This window comes from Diceros bicornis, chromosome 14, assembly GCF_020826845.1.
Source record: "Diceros bicornis minor isolate mBicDic1 chromosome 14, mDicBic1.mat.cur, whole genome shotgun sequence".
Classification (NCBI taxonomy): Eukaryota; Metazoa; Chordata; class Mammalia; order Perissodactyla; family Rhinocerotidae; genus Diceros; species Diceros bicornis.
In genome coordinates this window covers 40,937,011-40,943,905 of record NC_080753.1, presented here as the reverse complement: position 1 = coordinate 40,943,905, position 6,895 = coordinate 40,937,011, and the positions used below count along the sequence as shown (strand labels likewise).

Below are 6,895 nucleotides of genomic sequence, written 5' to 3'. Positions count from 1 at the left end.
AGCATGGTTGATTCTTATTTGGGAAGGTAAGCAGTGCCCTCAGTGTGGAGCTGATTCTTAATCAGTCTTCAGAGATGGGTCAGTTTTCACCAAGTTTTCCAGATCATTCCTGAAAAGTGAACAGAAGTCTGAAAGAGCCTGGGGTACGCCTATAAGCTCCATGGATAGAGTGTTGGGTTCAAACCATTGTAAAGATGGGCAGTGTCTAGGAGGTTGTTGGGCACAAATGATTCCCCTCTGGTGTGCTTCTATGTGTTGAGGCTCAGACAAGGGAAGTTCAGAACAACATGCAAAGCAGCCCTGGAGGCTACAAAGAATCAGTGTAAGCCACTTAGAGGAAAAGAAAACTGAGGTGTCAAAATAAAGATATCTACACACAGCCTCATATAGATTAAAACTCTGGTCAGTATCCATGATAAATTTAACTGGAAGTGGTAGAGTGATGATAATTGGGTTTTGCTTGTCCTGTTTGCTTAGTTTTTTTTTCCCCACTGTCATCAGTATAATTATCCATGTGTTCTTCAGGTGAAGTGGATTCATCCACTTTGGCTCTAAAATAACCTAACCATAGTAAGATCTTAATTTGATAGGTACACTTTATTTGGGAGAATAAAAATGACCATACAGTAAAAATTGTGGTCCGCTTGGTGTTACATTTCTCACAATCCATACACCTCTCATACCCAGCACACAAACACATCTGCTGTGTACTGTTGTTCCCTCATCTTAGGAACTTGATATCCTTGTTTCTGTGTTCATTTCTTGTAAGTTTGTTTCATGTGGATTGTTTCCTCAGGTCGTGATGTCTGGAGCCAGGAAAATCTAGTGACAAGCTGTGATATTCATTTATTAAAAACTCTGAGTGCCCATTGCCATCTTTGCTAGATAAAGAGAATACCAAGGTGAAGAAACTTCTTGTCAAGTTGCTAACAGCTTAGAAAGTAAAACACATATAGGGCTTAATAATAAATGAAATGTTCCCAGGCTGGTTGGCATTTAGGTATCAGTGTATTCAAGGTCAGCATCTCAGGTTCTAATTCAAATAGTTCTGCACAGTGAACTCACACCTGCAGCCAGGTAAGCTGGGTAAGTCACAGGTGGAGTGAGGAATCAAAAAAAGAGTGGTTGAAAGAAAATTAATTTCCCAGGAACTGGCATCTTGATTCTCTCTAGACTAGATCTAAGCACTTTGAGGGCTGGAAAGTGTACTTTTTTACACTTAGAGTTTTGTTCCTGTTTAAACAGCACTTAGTTTTTTATATGAATTAATTCATTTAATACACAACCATACAATATTGTATTATCCCCACATTTCTGCCATTAAAAACAGGCTCAGATATGACACAGTTTGCCACTTAATATTTTTTGTTCCCAGATGTTTTCCCGCTGTGCATATGATGAATGCTTATTGCATGAATCTCATGAAACATAGGCTTATAGAGGAAGAGTAGCTGCAAACGTGAATGGAATTATTTTAATACCAAGAATAGCAAACTGGGTAATTTAACTCCCAACTGTCCCCTATACAATTAGACTCTATTATGAACCTGTTGCAATGAATACTCTGAATCAGCTTAGTTCCACTCTCAACTGAGAAGCTGGTGCACTGCATTTGCTGGAAAATAGATTAAATCAGTAAAACAAGGAAGGGGATTCTGTTAAAGAGATTAATAGGGAGTGTCTGGGCCTGTGAAATCATTCCTAAAAATGGCCAAAAGTCACAGAGCACTCTTCCTCAGTTTACTTTTCCATGATTCCTCATATCTGGAGGCTGTTTTGCTGTTACTACTGTAGAGTTGGCAAAGGAAACACTGTGTAAGCCCCAGGGATGTGCTCCGTTCCTCCAGGAGACAACGTTTTAGCAGGTTGCTTGAGGTCCAGTATTAGATTTTCTGCCATTTATGAGGAAGTCCTACATCGGACTCCCAGCAGAAGGAGTAATTTTCTTCCTGTTTGGTCAATTATGTCAGCTATCCCCACACCCACACCAAACTGTATCTGAGACACTGAGTAATAACTCAGAGGAACAGAATGGAAAGAAATGGGTTAAATCGTGCTTTTTTAGTCTCTCAATTTTTTACAATACCAACATCCTGAATACCCCTGAGACTTGAACCAAGCTTGTGTGAACATCAATGTAAAGTTTTCCCCTGTCCTCAGCCTCTCCTCTCAGGTGTGAAGACAGGAGAATGCAGAAAAACTTACAAGAGAGCCCAGAGTAGGCAGGGACCAGTCTTGTCCCGGAGCCTTTCCTGTAGGATCAGGGAGGGTGGGGCCGGATTAGTGTGGAAACTACCGGGAAAGAAAAAAAGGGAGGGAGGGACAGTAAGATGTATTTGAGAAGCCTGTCTTCTCACCGGCAAAGAGTGGCTTCAATGGGTAGCAGGTTCCAGGCAGCCCAGTGGGAACCAGCGCGAGGACGAGGCCACCTCATTCCAGGACTGGTCCTAAGGTGCCTGACAATTACCTGGATTCCACGCCGGTTCCCACCCACTCCCCTCCTGTGAGGGGCTACTGCAGCCTCACAAACCACCATACTCCAGGCCCACGAGCTGAGCCTCTCCCTGAGCCTCACTCTGGCTTGGCGTTTCAAGAGAATTGTGTGGTTCTGTCTGTTTTAAACTCAATCCATTCAGGAATAACTGATTCCATCATAAAGGTTCTTAGCCAGGGAAAACTGACTATTTCAGAACAGTTTTCGGAATCACATTTCTGGGATTAAATGTAAAAAATGTACCCTGGGACATTTTCTTTGCATATAGAAATAGGGAGATAGATGGTAGAGTTGTAACATGCTTTTTGGTGAGCACAGTAGTACAATTTGATGCTCCGTACTCTTTAAGCACTGTATGGAATTGTATGGTTATAACATAAAGTTTTAACCGTTCGCTAACATGGGTATTGAGGTTGCCTCTAATTATTTACTATCATAGAAATGCTGTGATGAACATCTTTGTACATATGTTGATGTGTATGGTATGAGTATGTCTCCAAAATAGAATTAAGGAAAATGAAAATTGTGGGCTAATCACCGTAATATGTTAGATGCAAAATTGCTAAGAAAAATATTAGCAAATTGAATCCAGCAAAATATAGAGGAGATAACACAATATGAGCAAGTTGGGTTTATTTCAGGTGTGCAAAATTGGTTTAACACTTGAAAGTCGATATATTTAATCATATCAACATAACAAAGGGAAATCGTAAGAATATCAATACATGCAGAAAAAGAAAAAACATTTGATAATATTCAACATCCATTCACTATACTGCAGGTTCATTTTTGTTACAAATTAGGTAACCATGTATGTGTGATTCTATTTTGCTCCGTTAGTTCTATTTGTCTATCTTTGGCCCAATACCACAATGTCTTATTATTGTAACTTGATGATGGGTCTTGACGTATGGAAGTGGAAGTCCAGTTGTTCTACTTCAGATTGATTTGGCTATCTATGGCCCTTTGCATTTTCTTAGAATCAATTTTTAGTTTACACAGACAATCTTGCTGTGGTTTTGATTGGGATTATATTTACTCTAGATAACTTTGGGGAGAATTGACATTTATGATATATTGAATCTTCCAATTAATGAACTTGGAATATTCTATTTATTTAAGTTTTCTTTAATTTTTCTGAAAAATAACTTATAGTTTTCAGTGTAGAGGACTTGAGCATTTTTTTAGATGTAATTCCCAGAATGTGTGAACATTATTTTATGTAGGACTTTGCAGGTGTGATTGAGTTAAGGCTCTTGAGATGGGGAGATTATCCTGGATTATCTGGATGGGCCCTAAATTTAATCACAAGTGTTCTTATAAGAGGGAGGCAGAGGAGATTTGACATGGAAGAAAAGTCCATTTGATGGAAGGAGAGGGCAGCAGAGTCAGAGAGAAGGCTACACCACTGGATTTTAAGATGGAGGAATGACCCATGAGCTGAAGAATATAAGGAATGAGCTCTAGAAGCTGGAAAGGATAAGGAAAGGGATTCCTCCTTAGAGACTGGAAGGAGGGCTGTCCTACCAACGTCTTGATTTTGGCTCAGTGAAACTCATTTCAGACTTTGGACCTCCAGAACTGTAAGATAATAAATGTGTTGTTTTAAGCTACCAAGTTTGTGGTAATTGGTTATAGCAGCCACAGGAAACTAGTGCAAAAATCTATGATGTTGCTAACTATTTCAACAAATTGGAGATACACTTCCACTGTTGCCATTGAGAAGTCAGCTACAAACCTTTAAAAATACAGGAGAGAAAACCCAAACCTATTTAGAAAGAGGTTGTTTAGAGTCTAAATACATTAATTGAGCAGTAAATTTTGCTTCTGAGATTTCTAAAAAGAGAATAAGTGAACATGAAGGGTAAAATAATAAGTCTTGCTATCTGATAGAGCAAGTTAATGAAAATTGAAAGGAAGGCAAAAAATTATATGGTTATCATATAGATACACAATTGCATTTTGTTAAATGCAATAGGGTAAGGAAAATAAAAGACATAAGGATGGGAAAGAAAATACCAATTTTTTTTAAAATAAGCTTTTTCTTGGAAATCAATAGAACAGGAATTTATGGTATAGTTTCTTATATAAAGAGCAAATAACCTAATGAAAAATGTCTTGCACTTCTGGGTGTGCATTTCACTATGGCATCATTTGAAAATCCAGGGCAGAATTTTAAAATGAAGCACTAGTTACCTTGGAATAAAGAATAAGACACCGGAGTCCAGAGCTATGGCTTTCACTTAGTGTGAAAGCCCCCAAAGATAGAGCTTTACTCACTTAAAGGGACAGAAAATAGAAAACAAGCCCTTGCCTGGGTCCTTTTCAAGGAACAATTTGCTTGGCTTGGCTTTCCTGATGGTCATTTGTCTGTTTTCTCTCAACTCCTTTTCCAACCTTCTGTTACCAGAGCCTGCAAACCACATTTTTGGACCTCTTGTCAGCTGCCTTGCAGCCAAGTTTGGTCCATGGGCGACACTGGAGATGAGAAGGGTAGCTGAGGGGAGAGGGCGTCATAAACCTGGTGACGCCTTCTCCAGCCGTGTGGCGCGCGCCCAGCCTCCTTCAGCAGGTCTGGTAACCGGCAGGCTGTGGCTGCCCGAGGCTACCCGAGTTAGTGTACTCCAGGGAGATTCTCAGTACCTCCGCTGCAAATCAGTACAGAGAGCTCATTTTTGTTTTTCTCTTTGCCTCCAATTCCGTTGTGTGATGTATCATTGATTAACCAGGCCCTTATCCATCGACCTGTAGCTTCTTCTAGTCATTATTTTTCTTTTAATTGTTGCGATGAATAACTCCGACATGGGTCAATTTTACTTGTTCAAATACAGTAATTGTATCAATTTCCAGAAGCGGAATTGCAGAGTAGCTTTGGTAGATAATGTCAAAATGCCTTTTATGAAAAGTGTAAGAGACCATCTTTGGTAGTCATTTTATAAGAGAGGAAACTCGGATGATTTAGGAAAATACCAAAGTAATGAAACCAGATATCCCCGAAGGGGGCCTCCAGCACTCTCCTTCGCGGTCTTTTAGGACTTCCAAAGCTCGACTCAAGTTACTGATTTGGGTAGAGGCGACGCCAGTTTGGTGCGGAGGGCGAGCTTTGCAGGGCCTTGGGCAGCTGACCGCTGGTGCTCTTCGCAGTGTGGGCTTTACTGGGTGGATCAACACAGAAGAGGGAGAAGGAGTCCGGAAACAAACTGAGAAGTTGTGTCCAAAATGACGGATTGCACTCCTATCTGATGGTATAGCGAAGGTTTTCGGTAAATTTTAATCAATGAACCTATCCCAAAGACGGCTTGGAAGGCGTATTAGCTAGATTTTCATGTAAATTGTGAAAATGGTCAGAATCTGACATTTGTCAGACACAATCTCAGAAGTAAAACCTGGTCTCCAAAGTTCTTAAAAGATTCCCCTTTACCAAAGAACCCGTCCCTGGGTGGGCTCGAACCACCAACCTTTCGGTTAACAGCCGAACGCGCTAACCGATTGCGCCACAGAGACGAGGCTGCTAACTGTTTTTTTCCCAACAAGATTATTTTTCTTTCAGTCTAAGCTGTATGCCATATTTTAGAAATGAACCTTTTGTTGAGTATATGTATTGGAAAAATGTTCCCTCGCTTCTTGACCTTTGTTGTTACTACGTTAATGGTGTGTTTTAAAGTCAGAAGTTTTAATAATATAGATATTATTCTTAGAGAGAAATATCAGAGAGTGTCGATCGAGTGGGGAGCAGGACGCGGGACTGGTGGCTGTTTACCCGAATAAGTGTGGGTAAGTGTGAGTATAATCAAAGGGAAGACAACCTTCAGCATTTATTTTCAGTTCAATAAGAGAGTTTTCACTAATAATTCAGTTGATGGAGAAGCTCCTGGAAGACACATTAATTGGGAAAAACACAGAGGAGGGGAAAACCATTTAGGAAAAAATCAGTTGCAACTTTCATCAATGAATCCTAAAATTATCAGGTGAAAAAGAGTACTTCCTAGGAAACAGTGTATTCTCAGGTACAAGAGCAGCATCACAGAGATCACTTGCTAACTCAAAGAGAAAAACAAATCTTTACAAAGAAGAGACCTATGTTTCCACTTAAATGAGGGATCACATTTAGTATCATTAACAATGGGAAAAATTGCCATGTGCTTCCTGATGAAGTCACAGGAAGTACACAGCATCGCCTATGTGATATTCTGGCCAAAAAGGTTGAACTTGGATCTAATTAGGCCCTTAGACAACTTCTAGCCTATAATTGCTTCATTTAGCTTTTAGCTGTATAACAAGACAATAAAAAATGTCAGTGGCTGTATCAGTTAGGATTCTCCAGAGAAGCAGAATATATATAATAAATCCTATTCTCTCTCTCAATACCTATCTCTATCATGTCTGTCTGTCTATCTATCC

At 39.9% G+C, this 6,895-nt stretch overlaps 1 non-coding gene across 1 annotated transcript; it reads right to left on the bottom strand.

The window, feature by feature from the left end:
- Nucleotides 1–5,924: 5,924 nt before the first annotated feature.
- On the bottom strand, nt 5,925–5,998 carry TRNAN-GUU (transfer RNA asparagine (anticodon GUU)). Its single transcript has one exon. It is a non-coding gene; the product is annotated as a tRNA-Asn (tRNA).
- Between the last annotated feature and the right edge of the window lie 897 nt (nt 5,999–6,895).